This window comes from Dermochelys coriacea, chromosome 7, assembly GCF_009764565.3.
Source record: "Dermochelys coriacea isolate rDerCor1 chromosome 7, rDerCor1.pri.v4, whole genome shotgun sequence".
In the NCBI taxonomy this organism is placed as follows: domain Eukaryota; kingdom Metazoa; phylum Chordata; order Testudines; family Dermochelyidae; genus Dermochelys; species Dermochelys coriacea.
The window spans coordinates 54,482,529-54,499,733 of NC_050074.1; the positions used below are offsets into that span (position 1 = coordinate 54,482,529).

The 17,205-nt window shown below is 46.1% G+C and overlaps 1 protein-coding gene across 19 annotated transcripts in view; it reads right to left on the reverse strand.

Annotated features, from left to right (window-relative positions):
- The window catches only part of NDST2 (N-deacetylase and N-sulfotransferase 2), a 231,546-nt gene that overhangs the window by 34,712 nt on the left and 179,629 nt on the right, over positions 1-17,205 (reverse strand). The window contains exons 1-2 of one of the 19 annotated variants that reach the window (XM_038409753.2): positions 986-1,028; positions 142-221 (exon numbers count right to left, since the gene is read on the reverse strand). The exons of 17 other annotated variants lie outside the window; for them this stretch is intronic. The gene's annotated coding sequence lies outside the window, so the exon portion shown is untranslated. Of the gene's footprint in view, positions 1-141; positions 222-985; positions 1,325-17,205 lie in introns of those variants that run through there. One more of the 19 variants, XM_038409754.2, reaches the window with a different exon arrangement.

Sequence of the window (17,205 nt, forward strand, 5' to 3'; positions counted from 1 at the left end):
TAGTTTCTAAACTCTTGGTATTACTTGAGACAGAGATGACAAAGCAAGTGGATTGATAAAGATATAAATACATAGTACCACCACCTTTTACCTGCAGGATGGGGTCAGAATGCTCTTTACTAACATTAAAATTCACAGTACCTTTTGATCTCAGCTCACCAAGGCAGGGACCACTTCTTTGCATGTGTCTGTGCAGTGGCTAACACAATGAGGCGCCAAACCTGATAGAAGACATACTTTACACATGGGAAAACTGAGGCACAGCAAGGGTGACTTGCTCAAGGTCACAGTGGAAGGGTCAGGACTAAGAGACCCAAGAATCCTGCTTCCCCATCTCCTGCTATAATCTTAGACAGCCCTCTTCACTGACAGAGCTGGATTGGGAAGTCCAGCCCAGCCAGCAGGAAGATGCTGCATTGCCTTCACCACAGACGCACTATTTTTGAAAGCCTGGATTCTAGAAAAGTATACTGGGGGTGGGGAGGGAGCTCAGCACCTCTGAAAATCAGGCTCTTAAGTGTCTCAAAGTTGGACATCCAAAAATGCAACACCAAAACTCACTGGCCCTGCCTGAAAAACAATCAAGAAAATGACTTTTCTGCCTCCACTGTGAGCCTTCCCACGCTAACTCTGCAAAGGGGGCCCCAGCACCATCACCCTCTTGTTTGGCACCAGAACTCTGGAGGCACTTTACATTAAATGGGACCGCACTGAAAGGAGCCAGTGTTCAAAAAAGGGAGGACGGTAGCTGGACAGAAAGAGCCAATGTGCTATGTCCTTTCTATAAGGGAAGTTCCTGCTCTACAGTTGGGTCTACCAGGCATTACAACTCACATGTCAACGGGCATTAATTGCTATGAGAAACACCCTTTACTCTGCTTACACAAATGCACTTCCCAAGCCCACTCGGGTCCTTGGTTACTCAATCCTGCCTGTGAGAAGGGGTTTTAGGACTGAGAAGCCAACTGCATACCACAGAGCTCACCTTTTCCTCATCCCCCTGCCTTGGGCTGCCACGGAACACACGTCATCTCCACATACACGGCACAAGAGGTTCTTCCTGCAAGGATGGCTTTAAGAAGAACATAAGGAGGTATTTGTAAGCCAAGGAACCCATGGGCTCCACACACAGGTTATCAAATAAATGCTGACTGGCCAGAATTTGCAACCCAGAGGCCGCTAGAAAGGAAAATCCCACAGTGCCCGAGGCACTGATCTTTAGGGAAGCCTGACAGTGCAACCTCAAAAAACAGCCTCGAAGGCAGCACTAGTTCACTTCCCTGGTTCTGTTCACCCATCTATTCACCCTCCTCTGTCAGTGCTGAACCATGGCTCTCTACAGCAGAGCACTGCACCTTCAGTCTTCTGGTTATACTTCTCAAAAGGAGAACTGGAAGACAACTGGATTGTTCTTTTTAAAGTTGGGGTGAGCTGGGATTTAAGTTACCCTGCTGCACCTGCAGTGCCCAGCTGAGGGGCACAAGGGAAGGATACCCCCTGCACTGGGGACTTCTGAATCATGTGAGTGTTTGGATAACAATGACTCCATTCAATGGTCCAGCAACGCTCCCAAACAAGCCCACATTTGTTACATGGGTGAGCGCAAAAAAACAAGTTAAAAAGAGGCCTGTATCAAATCGCTGCTCAAGAATCTGTCAGTTCTGATCTCTTTAACAAGGCCTCCCAGCCAGAGGGCATGCCAGCTGGCACACCCTGCACTGAGCTCTTTAGGGACTGCTTCAGCTGGTTTAGTAAAGAAAAAAAACAAAACAAAAACACAACAAAAATTACATCAGAAATGGTGAGGGAGGCATCCAGCAGCCACCCCTACCCAAACTGCAAAGCCCAGTCCGACAGTTCCCGCTTACAGGAAAAGAAATTACCTGTCCTTTCCTGTGTGGTGGGTCAAACTCATGAGGATCTAACACTTCAGAAATATCAAGTTCATGGAGAAGTCAGGGTCTGTTCCAGTCTGGGTGCAAGTTTGCCAAGACCGCTTGATCTCAAAAGGTATAGAAGCAGGAAATCAGAATGTGCAGCCAGGACTAAAAATTACATTAGTCCAAGATCCCAGACTCACTGTGTTCAGTCCTGCCACAGAAGCACTGCTAGATGAATGCGCCAGTGACAGTTTTAAGGTTAGCTATCTCACAAATCACCAAGGTTAAACCAAATACTTTGTACCACTTTGAAGCTAAGATTCTCAATTCCATAGCGACACACAGCATTAATGTCGCATTTCAGCCGTTTGTGAAATAAGAAGTACTAAAATCATATTGCAACTGTTGTAGTATAAAAGCAACACAGGAATCAGAATGATGTGGTTTTAGATCTGCTATGCAGCCATCTGCAAAGGCCTGGAAATTATTTTGTGGGATCAGTCCAAAAGCTTTCAAGACCAGTACATGTTCCTAAGCCCTGTCTCTGAACCAATGACCAGAAACAGAGATGGTCAATCTCCACATTGAGTGCACAGAAACTGGAACCCATCTGGGATTCATGGTGTGCCCAGGGACAGGGGAGGTATCGACAGTCTGATAACATCAGCAAGAACTCCTGTCATGTATGGGACCCACCTTCTGACTGCACTGCAGAAGGCTCACTGCCCTAGGAAACAACTTTTCTGATGCAACGTTCCCTCCCCAAACTCCCCAGTCATTAATCATCATCTAATGGATTTCTAGATTCCACAACAGCAGGGTCCTCTCCTTTGCCAAAGGACTCCAGTTCCACGCTCTCCTCCCTACACTTCCTATGCAACAAGAGCTGCTCTGGACACCAAAGATATAGCACAAACTGGTTTATACAGTAGTTACAGAAGGAATCTAATTGATTTTCTAGTCCATTCATTCCACCTTAATATACCATCTCCGAGGGAACACTGCATTTTTTTAAAATAGAATAAGAATAAGCATATTTTTAAAGTAGAAATTCCAAATTCTTGGTGCCATCAGGATAAAAACAAGACAAAAGTACCTTGCTTGTCAACTCCATAGTGGAGCAAAACTGTGAGACACCCCTGCCTCTCCACTCCTCTACAGCTGGATCAGCACTAGGATCTGGAACTACCTGACAATGGTTACCACCCATGCATGATTCCCCCTCTACTGTGGCTGTGCAGTGTCTGGTCATGAGTGTAGACAGGGCTTGTTTAGCTCCAAATGCAGAATGAGCGGTCAGCCCTTGGATAGGCAGGAGGCTGATTACTCTTTGTGTGACAGGTAATGAGCCTGGTGTGGTCTCTGTATGCTATGTGTTCTAACACAGCTCATTGTGAGGGTGAGGGTAGAGCCATAACTGACACCGATTGCCAGCTAGAGCCAAAGTCTTGGACAGACAAGGCCCAAAGAATGGAGAGCTCTGGCAGGAGATCAGCTCAGGCAAGAAGCACCAGCAGTTGCTGCTCTGTCAGACGCTGAGACAAAATCAAACCAGTTCTGTGATCTGCCTGGGCGAGTCACCCTGAGGAGACAGGCCTCTTGTGGCAGGGATCCAAGGTAAGTGGGAAAGCTGCCAGCTGGCGGGCAGGCCCAAAGGCAACATGAGGAGAAGGGCTGGAAGAGGAGATAGCAATTACTTCTCTTCAGACAGGTGTGTAACTTCACACCCCCTGCATTAGCACAGCCTGCATTAACTCCGCCCAGGGCAGAACAGAAGGGAACTGAGCAGTAGCCTGGAGCTCAAAGTCACACTGCTAGATCTCTGAGATGCTCACTAATCTGCATCAGGGCAGCTCCGAGCTATCTGCCAGGGGTGCGGCTACCCAGGACCCCATGATTCCCGGGAGCTCTGGCCGTCAGCAGCTCCTTCCAGCACACTCTCCTGACCTCCCACTCCCGTGACTGGCACCCTGATCAAAGCCACACACTCCTCCTGGCCTCACCCCACTGACACATACTCCAATGCCATCCTCCCAGCTGTCAAAAATCTTCCTGATAAGCACCTTCACCCAGGCCAGCTGCCAGCCCAGCCCCCACCAACCTGCTACGCAGATTGCCTCTATGGTGTCGCTACACCTACAGTTGACCTGACTCCTCTTCCTAAGCCCAGGAATTTCAGACTGTTGCGCCGCTGGGGTTGGCTGTCAGCCCAAGCTCCTACCTGTGTCGCGCGAGCTAAGAGGGGAAGGCAGTCTGTCCCCGTCTGGCATCCCAGATGCACAAATCAGAAAACAAAAGAAACCTTTACAAACAAAAATTAGATACTGCAGCCTTCAGCAATTCTGAGTGCTACCTACCCCAGTGAAAGGAATGCAAGGAGGCAGCCTGCCAGCTACACACATTGGCTGGAATGAAAAGGAGAGTGTGTGTATGTCCTGGCAAAGCAAGTGCATGGAAAGGTCAGTGCTCCCAGCAGCTGAAGTGATGTAACTGCTCAGTGGCTGACCAAGCCCTGAAGTTAGAAAGAAGCGGGATTTCCCTCACAGCTTAGGAGTCACAGGTATCCAAGTGGAACTTTCACTTCCTCACCTCATATGTGACAGAGCTCTCACTTCAGGATATTAGCCCATTCCAAAGGCTTTATCTCTTTATTCTGGGATTAGCTTCCCTTCTCTCCCCTGCCCTTCCTCACTCTCTCAGACCCCCACACCAACTGCTTGGAGTGGTGGGGAGGAGGAACAATGCACAGGCTCCTTGTTCCCCACACAAAGACAGAGCAGTGAATGATGCTCCCCAGCCCCACCTGAATGATGAGTCAGGTCCCCCAGTACACTAGCCATCAACCCAAATTCATTATCATGTAAAATCCCTCCGGTTTGGACATGAGCACAGGAAATTGCTGCCATACCTTCAGCACTAGATATGGACAAGGATCTAACCTCCATTCCCTAACGTGCCTCTCTGCCACCACTCAGACAGAAGACTGGTGAAGAGAACTAACAGCTCTCTCTGCAACCAGCCTTTGACAGATAACCTAACCAGGCAGGGAAATGCAGCAAGCACCAAATACGGGAGTTCAGCAGACCTGAGGTGTCTGAACTGGAACACCCCGCTGGAGCATCCAAAATCAGGACCACTTTCAAAAGTTTGGCTCTAAATAGACATGAGACCAGTCCAAACGTCTTACAGCTTTTCCCTTTGCTTTGAATGTTTCCTCTTAAAATCCTGTCTTTAACCACTGAGATCAAGCCTAGTCTGCGTTCAGTCTCTTATACATCCCTGCTGAGGGCCTGTGCCTTGCACTGACCCTGACAGAGGGACTCCAGGATCTAATGTGTCTTTCCCTTCTTGAACATCTCGGTGCATACAACAGTAGGAATCAGTTATATCAGGGTAAGAACTGTCACACTGAAATCTCTTGTGAGATAGCAGATGAAAAAAGCTCCAGCAGAGGGTGAAAACCACAGGAGAGGCCCCATGTTTACTTGTCCTTGTGGTTTAAACCTTGCAATTACAAGGGAGCCACAATTTGCTTAGGTATGCAAAAGAACAAGTTGCGTGGCTGTGTACTGAGGCTCCTTCCCGCTTGCCATGGCTGGCTCGTATGACTGGAAAGCCTCCAGCAGGCAAAGCACACAGTTAAAGGGATGTTTGTCTTACCATTCGGTTCTCGATGGACAGACCTCCAGCTAAGCACACAGCTCCCCAGTCCCTTTCGGGTCGGGTCATTGTTAAATATAAGCTGGAATATTTTCTTTTAAGAAAAAGAAACCACATCCTGAGCCCAAGGAACCCCAGCCGCCATTCCACAGGATGCATATGTGCTTTTCAAGGTCTCTCTTCAGGGAAGAAAGGTAGCCACCATGGAAGCCCCATCTGTGGAAAGATATTAGGGTTCTATGGCCATTCCCTTCACCACATGGTCAACTCCCCAACAATATCTGCCCCACAGGGGCCTAGAGGGCAGGCAGGTGGGGGCCAGCTCAGGGGGATGAATCAGCCCAGGTCTGAGCTATAAGAGGGACCTTGCACCCGGAGGACAGTCCAAGGCCTAGTTATGAAGGGTATCAGTCTGCAGGCCCAGGTACAGTGGTATCTGGGACACAAAGGGATCCAGTGTAATTGGTGAAATTTGAAAAGTGGCGTGAAGCTGGCAACATTAGTCATTGCTAAATCAAGCAGCAATTTCAAGCCCCAATCCATTTGCTTCTTATGTCCCAAACTCCATTAAATAACGCACTAGGATTTGATACATAAAATGCACATTTGGCAGGTTTCAGGCTACTCTTAACTTTGTGAAGGCATGTTAGCACTGCAGAGATAGAGGGATGTAGTATGACAAGCAGCCTGGGAGAGGATCCCAGTGCCAGGAATAGAAATTCCCTTCACTACCACACACAAAAAGCTGTGAAAGGTGTCTGACACCTTGGCACAACCTATCCCCACTATCTGCTCATCCATGCTCTTCACACATGGCATCTCCCATGCTACAGAACCCCCTAGGGTGTGAAATCTCCCTGTTACCCTGCAAATTCAGGATCTCGGGGATAAGCATATGCTGCTGCTACAGCTTTTGCAGACTGGGCCCAATGTGCAGAGCCCAAACTGGGCCACTGGGGGTCCATATAGTCACATCCAGTAGCCAGGGCTAGCTTCAGTATCTCCAGACTCAATAATGTTAAGGGGCTAGGAGATGAAAGATTTATGATCCTCTTCCAGAGAAGAAAAGGAGTACTTGTGGCACCTTAGAGACTAACAAATTTATTAGAGCATAAGCTTTCGTGAGCAACCAAATGCATCCGATGAAGTGAGCTGTAGCTCATGAAAGCTTATGCTCTAACAAATTTGTTAGTCTCTAAGGTGCCACAAGTACTCCTTTTCTTTTTGTGAATACAGACTAACACGGCTGCTACTCTGAAATCTTCCAGAGAAGGGGTGAGCTCTCCCAAGAAAGCGTCTTATAACACTGATGTTGCATACTATGTCACTATAGGCTCTGGTGCTGGCTATTGCTTTAAAAGTAGCTGAGAAAACATGACAGGGAGGTGGGGAAATGTGAAGTACCTCCCTTATAGTAAGGTCTGCTTTGGTCTGGTCTCCCTTTAGAGATGGTCTCATCAAAAATGAAAAGGAACAGGATTCTATTTAAGCTTTTCATACCTGTTTAACCAGTTTCTGGGAGGTTAGTATTGTTTATTAACTGAAATACACTAGTTCCCAGAGGCCCCAATCAAGATCAGAGTTCCAGTAGCCCGGTCGCAAACAGCTTACACTCTAAATTAAGACAAAATGCAGTAAGCGGGTGTTACAAGGAAGGGAAGGAAAGGGTGAGGATGACCACGGTTATGGTGACAGGAAGGTGAGTTACACAGACTAAGGGCTTGTCTACACTATACAGCTTTTAGACAAGGCTGTCTCTACACAGCCGTGTCACTAAACGTCAGCATGTGTGAACGTTCTCTGTCGGTATTTTGTTAGCACTTTTGTCGAAAAAATACTTCCAACCCCGTGAGTGGCAGTAGCTTTGTCGGCAGGAGAGCGCTCCTGCCGACAAAGCTGTGTTCACAACGCCGCTTGCGTTGGCAAAACTTTTGTCGGGGGGGGGGGGGGGGGCTTTTTTAAGTACCTGTGAAAGACAAAAGTTTTGTCGACAAGGTCGCAGTGTAGACAAGCCCTTAGTCAGGCAAGCAATCTGCAGGCGTGAGGGAAGTTTGGGTTATTTAAAGCTATAAACAGACGAGAGACACTGCATGTCATCAGTAATCTCTGCTGCCTTGCCTGTATCAGTTAGAAGCATCATTTCAGAAACATTTGGAGTGGGGGTGCGTGCAAAACTGTGTCACCATATGGAACATTATATGTGATTATACGAGATCCTGCAAAGTTGGCCCCGGGGGGAGGGGGGAGAAGTAAAGCATATAGACTTATGAAAAGCCAGTGGGGGACAAACCAAAGTTGGGGGGGGCAAATACCTCCTCCTTGCCCCTTAGCAAATGGCATCCCTGGTGTCAGCTACCTGTTTTTCACAGGCAGCATGGCAGAATTGAGTCTTGAGGAAGGATCTGGAGGAGGACAGCATAGCAGCTTGGGGAAGAGGCATGAGAGACAGTGCAAATGCGCCTGCTGGAAGAGCAGGCATATGGGTAATAGAGAGCTGGAAGCTATTGTTAAATTTGTCTTCCTCTATGTGGGTGGAATTATTTCATCTTTCAAACCATCTGCACTCATAATCATTAAAAAAAATATCACAGCAATGCAGGCAAACACACAGTTACTCCCACAGTACAAGGTTTGCCTTGCCACATTTAATCCTACTCCATACGAAAAATCCAATACCCCCCTTTTATGAGTGAACTCCCACCACACAGAAAGATCCTGTGCTTAGATACTACTCAACCAAGGGTAGATAAAAATCATGATTTAAAAACAAATAAAAGCACTGGATTTTAAATTTAAATAATGATTTTTATTTAAAATTGATTTTGTAATTACATGTTGCTAGCTCTTCATTTTCTTTACATTTTACAGACTTTAATTGCCCAAGTGGGTGTTTTGTTCTTGTTTTTTTAACTAACGAACAGCAAGTACAATTTTTGATTTCACTTACAGATTTTTTTCTACTGTGAAATTTCACATTTAAAATGCTGCTCTATGCTAAAAAGACAAATCCAGGGCTTCATTAATGTCATTACTGTGAGAACAACTAAAACTGAAACGCAAAACTGCCAATAGCCCATACTATATCTACAATCAAAACCAACATCTGGATACTGAACTTCCACAAGTCAAGCAGCTTTGATACTGTGACCAGGCTTTGTTCCTCCATCAGCCTTTGCATTTCCTACTAAACTTGGTTAAAGTACAGATAGCCTAAACAATTTTCACTGTTAATACTGAAGCAATTTTATTTGGCAGATTTTGTGCCACTAAGAAAAAAGTTCTTAATAAAAGTACAATTGTAGCCTGTTATGTTGAAAACACTTAAACAAATGCTTAATTTTAACTTTGAAATCAACGGGGCTATTCATACGAGTATACTTACATACCTGCTTAAGTGTTCGCAGGTTCCTTAATTTTCAATATTTGTTTTTTTGCCTATGGTAGTTTTGTAAATTCAAATAAGATAGCCTATCAGCAGTGGCTTAAATAAACCACAAAAAACACAGCATTTACAGCTTAGTTTATTATAAATTTAATCAAACGGCAATAACACACATTTTCAAGTTCATTTTACAAAGCCTCAACCTGATGTAAATCAATTATTTAAATTGCCCTGCACTTGACTTTGGATTAGGGATGATAGGAGAAGCTGGAAAACAGAATCTCTCCATAGACAGGGAAGCAGATTTCAGCCTTATCCAGGAAGACAAAACTCCAAGACCCGCTAGAGCAGTGGTCTCCAACCTTTCTTGTGGGAATAGCATATTGCTATTCCCAGAAGACTGTGGCGGGCGCTAGACACCCCGCTGCTGAAATGCCGCCGGCGGTTAAGAAGTGATGCCACCGAAAAACTGCAATACTTGTTGGTGGCATTTTGGCGGCGGGGTGTCCTGTGGGCGCACCAAAATGCCCTGGCAGGCGCCATGGAACCTGCAGGCACCGCGGCACCCACGGGCACCTCGTTGGGGACCCCTGCGCTAGAGAAAGGAACCAATTTGTCTCATTCTAGACTTTGTTTTCTTCAGCATGTAAAATACATACGAGCTGACAACTGCACCTAGCATTTGCATCCTGGTATCCAAGCAGCTACTGCGGCGTGATTACACCAGTATATTGGGTCTCATGCTCTTCCTTGAATATTTTCAAAGACGAGATGTGTTCCAGAGTGTAGAGGGTGGGAGTTCATTCTGCACAAATATCTTAACAACAACAGACTCTTATGTTTACAGTGTATCTTTCACTTTAAAGGATCTCAAAGCATTTTGTACACTATAAAGAACGGTCATACACAGCGAAATCTCTACACCCACCGCTAGGGCTTGTCTACACTAGAAACAGCAACTGTCACCACCAGAGGAGCAACTGTATTTGGGTCCATGTGTTTTTACCACTGTGCCGTGAAATCTATGTGAATATACCTGAACCCTGTCTATACTAGCAACCTAGAGGCTGGCAGGTGCTATAATACCGGTACTAATTTTACTCACATAGAAATTCCCTTAGGATGAAACATGGCAGCTGTTTAACAGCACACAGACAACAGTACATGAGAGTTTAGTGAAGAACACTGCAATCAAATAAAACTGTTGTCATAAATATAAAGGGAAGGGTAACCACCTTTCTGTATACAGAACTATAAAATCCCTCCTGGCCAGAGGCAAAATCCTTTCACCTGTAAAGGGTTAAGAAGCTAAGATAACCTTGCTGGCACCTGACCAAAATGACCACTGAGGAGACAAGATATTTTCAAAGCTGGGGGGGTGGGAAGGGTGGGTCTGTGTGTCTGTCTGTGTGATGCTTTTGCCAGGAACAGATCAGGAATGCTCTTCATAACTCCTTAAGTTAGTAAGTAATCTAGCTAGAAATGCATTAGATTTCCTTTTGTTTAATGTCTGGTAAAATAGCTGTGCTGAATGGAATGTATATTCCTGTTTTTGTGTCTTTTTGTAACTTAAGGTTTTGCCTAGAGGGATCCTCTATGTTTTTAATCTGATTACCCTGTAAGGTATTTACCATCCTAATTTTACAGAGGTGATTTTTTTACTTTTTCTTTAATTAAAATTCTTCATTTAAGAACCTGAATGCTTTTTCATTGTTCTTAAGATCCAAGGGTTTGGGTCTGTGTTCACCTATGCAAATTGGCGAGGATTTTTATCAAGCCTTCCCGAGGAAAGGGGGTGTAGGGCTTGGGGGAATATTTTGGGGGGAAGATGTCTCCAAGTGGGCTCTTTCCCTGTTCTTTGTTTAACATGCTTAGTGGTGGCAGCATAGGGTTCAAGGACAAGGCAAAGTTTGTACTTTGAGAAAGTTTTTAACCTAAGTTGGTAAGAATAAGCTTAGGGGGTCTTTCATGCAGGTCCCCACATCTATACCCTAGTGTTCAGAGTGGGGAAGGAACCTTGACATGGTGGCAGAGCGGTGGGATCATTTTGAGATTTTTTTTAAGATCATTTTAAACCAGAAGCACCGTAGGATTTTAAAAGGGTTTTGTAAAAGGAGACAGCAGCTGTAAATTCTGTGTCTCTGCCTGGGGAACAGAGCAGCAGGCATAACAAAAGGATCTTCCTTTTATGAGCTGGAGTTTTATCTACCTAAAGGCAGGGTAGTTAACCTCCTGCAGGGAAATTCACAAGTTTTTCCACAGACCTGAAGAGATTTTTTTTTTTTAAGCTAAGAGCAGCTAGAGGATTTTTCTGTAGGCTGAGAATAGCTATCTCAGAACACAGGTATCAGGTTACAGCACAACTAAATTTTACAAGCCAGGTTTTTTTTTTAAATTCTTGGGTATAAAGTTAGTTAAAAACAGAGGGGCTAAGATGACAGAACCCAAGGCAGAAAAAGCCAAAGAGGCTGCCCACAGGAGAGAAATGGAGGCAAAGGAACATGAAATGGAGGCTGCCCACAGGAGAGCTATGGAGGTAAAGGAAAAAGAATGGAAGCATGCACTGGAGATGGAGAAGGCAAAGGCTCAGCAGAATATACCAACAAACCCTAGCAATCCTTCTCCAGGTACCACCTCACATCCCAGGAAGTTCCCACCTACAAGGCAGGCAATGATACCGAGGCCTTCTTTAGAAAACTTCGAAAGGGCTGCCTTGGGTACAGCATCTTTACAGACCAGTACATGGTAGAGCTGAGGCAGCAACTCAGTGGACCCTTAGCAGAGGTGACGGCTGAAATGCCTAGGGAACACATGAACAAGTACGAACTTTTTAAAACCAAGGTGAGAGTCAGAATGGGGCTAACACCCAAGCATTCCCGTCGGCGGTTCAGAGCCCTAAGGTGGAAACCAGACGTGTCATTTACCCGACATGCCTACCACATTGTGAAACATTGGGATGCCTGGATATCAGGAGCAAGTGTTAAATCTCCAGAAGAGTTGCCCTTCCTAATGCAACTGGAGCAGTTCTTAGAGGGTGTTCCTGAGGAAATAGAAAGATACATCCTACATGGGAAGCCCACAACTGTAATCGCGGCAGGGGAGATTGGAGCCAAATGGGTGGAGGTGGCAGAAAAGAAAAAAAACTAGTCGCAGTTGGAGTGGAGACTAGAAGAGACAACCTCCGACCTCACCCTACTACCGGGGACAACCCAAGACCCCAACTACACACCAAGGAACACTCCAGACACCTTATCGTCCTGCCACACCGTTCTCCAGCAACCCACCTCGCCCCAGTGACCTGTCAGCTGGATGATGTTTTAAATGTAACGAGCCGGGGCATGTAAAGGCTAATTGCTCCAAGAACCCCAACAGATTACAGTTCATTGCACCAGAATCACACCAGAGGTCCTCAGGCCCCGATGCCTCCCAGATACCCTTGGAGCAGAGGGAAACTGTGAGTATGGGCGGAAAGAAGGTCACCACATGGAGGGACACCGGAGCGCAAGTGTCAGCTATCCATGCTTCCTTAGTGGACCCCAATTTAATCGACCCAGAGATCCAAGTAACAATTCAACCCTTCAAGTTCAACTCTTTCGATTTGCCTACAGCCAAGTTGCCTGTCCAGTACAAGGGCTGGTCAGGAATGTGGATCTTTTCAGTCTGTGATAATTATCCCATCCCCATGCTGTTGGGGGAAGACTTGGCTAATCATGTGAAGCTAGCCAAGAGGGTGGGAATGGTCACCCGCAGCTAGGCTAAGCAAGCTGTCACGCCTAGATCTGTTCCTGAAACTTCTACCAGGACCCGGTCAGAGGTAATGGAACCGGACGCCATGCCAACGTCTGCAACGGCAGTAGTGGATCCAATCCCAGAGACCCAGACAGAGCCAGTCCCAGAACCGGAACCAGCAGAACAACCAGCACCAGAACTATTGCCAACACTGAATCCAGTACTTACAACCCCAACACCAGAGGGCCCCACCAAATAACCCTACACCAGCCAGAGCCTGAACCCCAACATAGCGCACCAGCGGAAAGCGGTTCACAGTCAACAGGAACAGCCCCATCCCCTACATCGCTTCCAGAGGGACCAAGCCCAGATCCACAATCCAATGAGGAACTGATGTCTCCAGCCTCAAGGGAACAGTTCCAGACCAATGAAAGCAGATGAAAGCCTCTAAAGAGCTTGGATGGCAGCACGGAGCAACCCATCGTCTCTCAGCTCTTCTAATCGATCCAGAGAATTAAAGGTTTGTCAGTTTACAGCCCAGGGAGGAGATGATGCTGAGTGGCCTGAAGCTGTCTACTATGAAGGGAAAAGTGATGGTGGCGTAGAAGAGGTAAACATCTCCATGACCCTTGGGTGTATGCAGCGACAGCAGATAAAGGAGCTGTGTGCTAGCTAGACGCCGACGTTCTCAGCCACCCCAGGACTGACTGAATGGGCATACCACTCCATTGACACCCAGTTAAAGTCCAACCTTACTGGGTGTCTCCTCAAGCTAAAACTGATATAGAACCGGAGATCCAGGATATGCTACAGATGGGTGTAATCCGCCCCTCTGGCAGTGCATGGGCATCTCCAGTGGTTCTCGTTCCGAAACAAGATGGGGAGATACGTTTCTGTGTGGACTACCGTAAGATAAATGCTGTAACTCGCCCAGACAACTATCAAGTGCCACGCACAGATGAACTATTGGAAAAACTGGGACGGGCCTAGTTCATCTCTAACTTGGACTTAACCAAGGGGTACTGGCAGGTACCGCTAATGAATCCGCCAAGGAAAGGTCAGCCTTCACCACACGTCAGGCTGTATGAATTTAATGTACTCCCTTTCGGGCTGCGGAATGCACCTGCCACCTTCCAAAACCTTGTAGATGGTCTCCTAGCAGGATTGGGAGACTATGCAGTCGCCTACCTTGACAATGTGGCCATATTTTCGGATTCCTGGGCAGAACACCTGGAACATCTACAAAAAGTCTTCGAGCGCATAAGGGAGGCAGGACTAACTGTTAAGGCTAAGAACTATCAAATTGGCCTAAACAGAGTGACTTACCTTGGACACCAGGTGGGTCAAGGAACTATCAACCTCCAAAAGTGGCCTGTCCCAAAGTCAAAGAAACAGGTCCAATCCTTCTTATGCTTGGCCAGATATTACAGGTGATTTGTACTGCAATACAGCCAAATCGCCACCCCACTGACAGACCTAACCAAAAAGAAACAGCCAAATGCCGTTCAGTGGACCGAAGAGTGTCAGAAGGCCTTTAACCAGCTTAAAGTGACACTCATGTCTGACCCTGTGCTAAGGGCCCCAGACTTTGACAAACCGTTCCTAGTAACCACAGATGCGTTCAAGCATGGTGTGGGAGCAGTGTTAGTGCAGGAAAGACTGGATCAAGAATTCCATCCTGTAGTGTTTCTCAGCAAGAAGCTGTCTGAGAGGGAAAGCAACTGGTCAGTCAGTGAAAAAGAATGTTATTAATTTATTATTATTTAGTATTATCATAGTTCCTAGGAACCCCAGTCATGGCCAAGGACCCCCTGGGACTCAGTGCTGTACAAACACAGAACAAAAAGACAGTCCCACCCCGAAATTAACTTTTCTTTTTTGAAATTCCCAGTGAATCAAAACACCTGTTATTCACCCTGCTCTAGCATCTGTGTTCACCAGCGTCTTTCGCCAGAGAAGCAGCGTTTGGGGAATGAGAAAGAAGTCAAAAAGAGTGCACACATGCAAAGAAACTGCCTTACTATGGTCTTGCAACGCTCACTGCCAGCCCAATGGTAGTGCATTTCCTATGGTGAGAGAATCAATTAATCACTGAGTGGTATCACAGCCACATTTTATAGATCCCAGACAAAAACTATGTTGAGTTGGAGTTATGGTAAATATCAGCTATTTAAGGTAAAATACATTATAGAAATGATGTAAATATCCTAAATACAAGCGTTACAAATCCAGGAATTTCAGAGTCAAGGTTAAAACTTAAAAGAAATCCAAACATATTAACAGTATGGAAATGATTTCAGTAACAGCATATACAAACTCTGAAGAAAGTACATAAATACACTGTTAGGGCACCCAAATAATTTTAACTTTGCTCTACAGTGATGTCAGACAATAACTATTTTTCCACCAAATGCATCCGATGAAGTGAGCTGTAGCTCACGAAAGCTTATGCTCAAATAAATTTGTTAGTCTCTAAGGTGCCACAAGTTCTCCTTTTCTTTTTGCGAATACAGACTAACACGGTTGCTACTCTGAAACCAGACAATAACTATATGATTTTGGTTAATATATCTCAGTGCCTGTAGTCCCAATTACATTAAACTCAGGTTTAAAGCAAAGAGGATATTTTTTCTTTTTCCCCTCATGGTCTCACTGCACAGGGCAGAATTAAGGCTGTTTGGGTTACCTAACTGTGCATTTCTAAACCTTGCTCGGTGAAGCCAGTGCCCAAGAATTACACAATTTGTAGCTACAAGAGACGTCTGAAGAGTGTTATTCTGTTACTGAGGTTATTCAAGGCAAAAAATGACTTTTAAATTCTCACACAATTACTTTGGCATTCATTCTGGAGAAGACAGGTTGTGTTTTTCATATGTAACGAAGAGACTAAGTCCCTGCTTTAAGTGCAAAACTCAACTTTAACTAAGGAGCTGTGACCAGCATTTTTAAAATCACTCGAAGTGTTCACAGGCTGCACCCCAACCCCACCTCAAGGCACCAAGCAGTCCTTCAACACTACTAAGGTGGGACTGGTTGATGCAAGCTGGTGACCTTTATTCAAACAATACACTCCCAATCTGCTATATCTGTCAGCACTCAGCCTCACTGTTGTTGCGCTGCCTCTTGACTGCACTTTACCTCTCTTGTGCCTGCACCTTCCATTCCAGCTTATCCAAAGTGACCATACAACATTTCACCGGCAAATGCATCTCAGCCCCAGCTCTTCACTCGAGCGAGCCTGCCAAGCTCTGAAAGAACCTGTGCATTGCACCTTCAGAATCCTGGCCACAATGGAGAGGGAAAAGAAGGAGGACACAGCCAAACACACAAGTTCAAAGATATACCTCAGTGCCATGACAAGTGTGCACCACCACCTCAGCCACACTGGACCATCAGCTTGACAAATATCTCTAATTTCAGCTCTAGGATATCAATCAATGCAGCCCTCCAGTTTCAATCCCCTTGTTTCCTTCTGCTCTGGGAGGCAGCCTTTTATCAGCAGTAACTGATAACTACCTGAGCAAAGCCAAGGGATGTGCGTAAGGGCATTTCAGACAGATGCTGCTCTCACTCACACTACCACGGTAGTTAAGGCGGGAGCCCTTTTCTGACACTTTCCGGGTATGTCTACACCGCCCGCCGGATCGGTGGGCAGCGATTGATCCATTGTGTCTAGTTTAGATGCGATAAATCAACCCCCGAGCGCTCTCCCGTTGATGCAGGCAGAGTCGCATGGGCGCAGGCAGAGTCGACGGAGCAGTGGCAGCAGTTGACTCACAGCGGTGAAGACACCACGGTAAGTCGATCTAAGTATGTTGACTTCATCCATGTTATTCACATAGCTGAAGTTGCGTAACTTAGATCGATCCCCGCTTCTAGTGTAGACTAGGGCTCCCGCACACACGCTGGGGCCTCAATCTTCTCCTGTTCTGCAGAGGTTATCAGACAGTAAGTTCTCCTGAATACAGAAATAATGAATCTTGAGCTGAGAAAGAAGCCAGTAAGAAGGCCAACACCTGGAACTGCATGTAATGAGGAAGGCCCTTTCAGTGCTACTGGCTTCCATGTCTCCTTGAATACTCAGAGGACGGGATAAGGGAAGAGCAACAGCATAGAAGAGATAGAAGCGGAATGGGATATTTGGGTCTTCACTCCGTGTTTGGTCCCCAGTCCACAAGCACCAGAGGCAAGGTCACAGCTTCACTACTCACGTCGGCTATGATCATTTTCTCACTGGGAGGGAATGGGGTGAGAATTAGGGTTTCTGGTTCTAGTTTCAGTTTTGCTATTGACTGTGTGGTGCAACTTTGCACAAGACACATGAACTTCCTCTCCTGCAGTTACCCCATCTGTAAAGTGGGGGATAAAAGTACACTGGGGTGCTGTGAAACATGGTGTCTGCACGGCACTCAGATGGAAAGAGCTCTATTAATACGAACGATTATTCTATCAAGACGGAGGGCAACTCACACACTTCTGTACACTGTCTGCTCTGTTGTAAACATTCTGGATTATGAAATTTGAGACAGTTACAAGGTGGAAAATCCCTCAGCA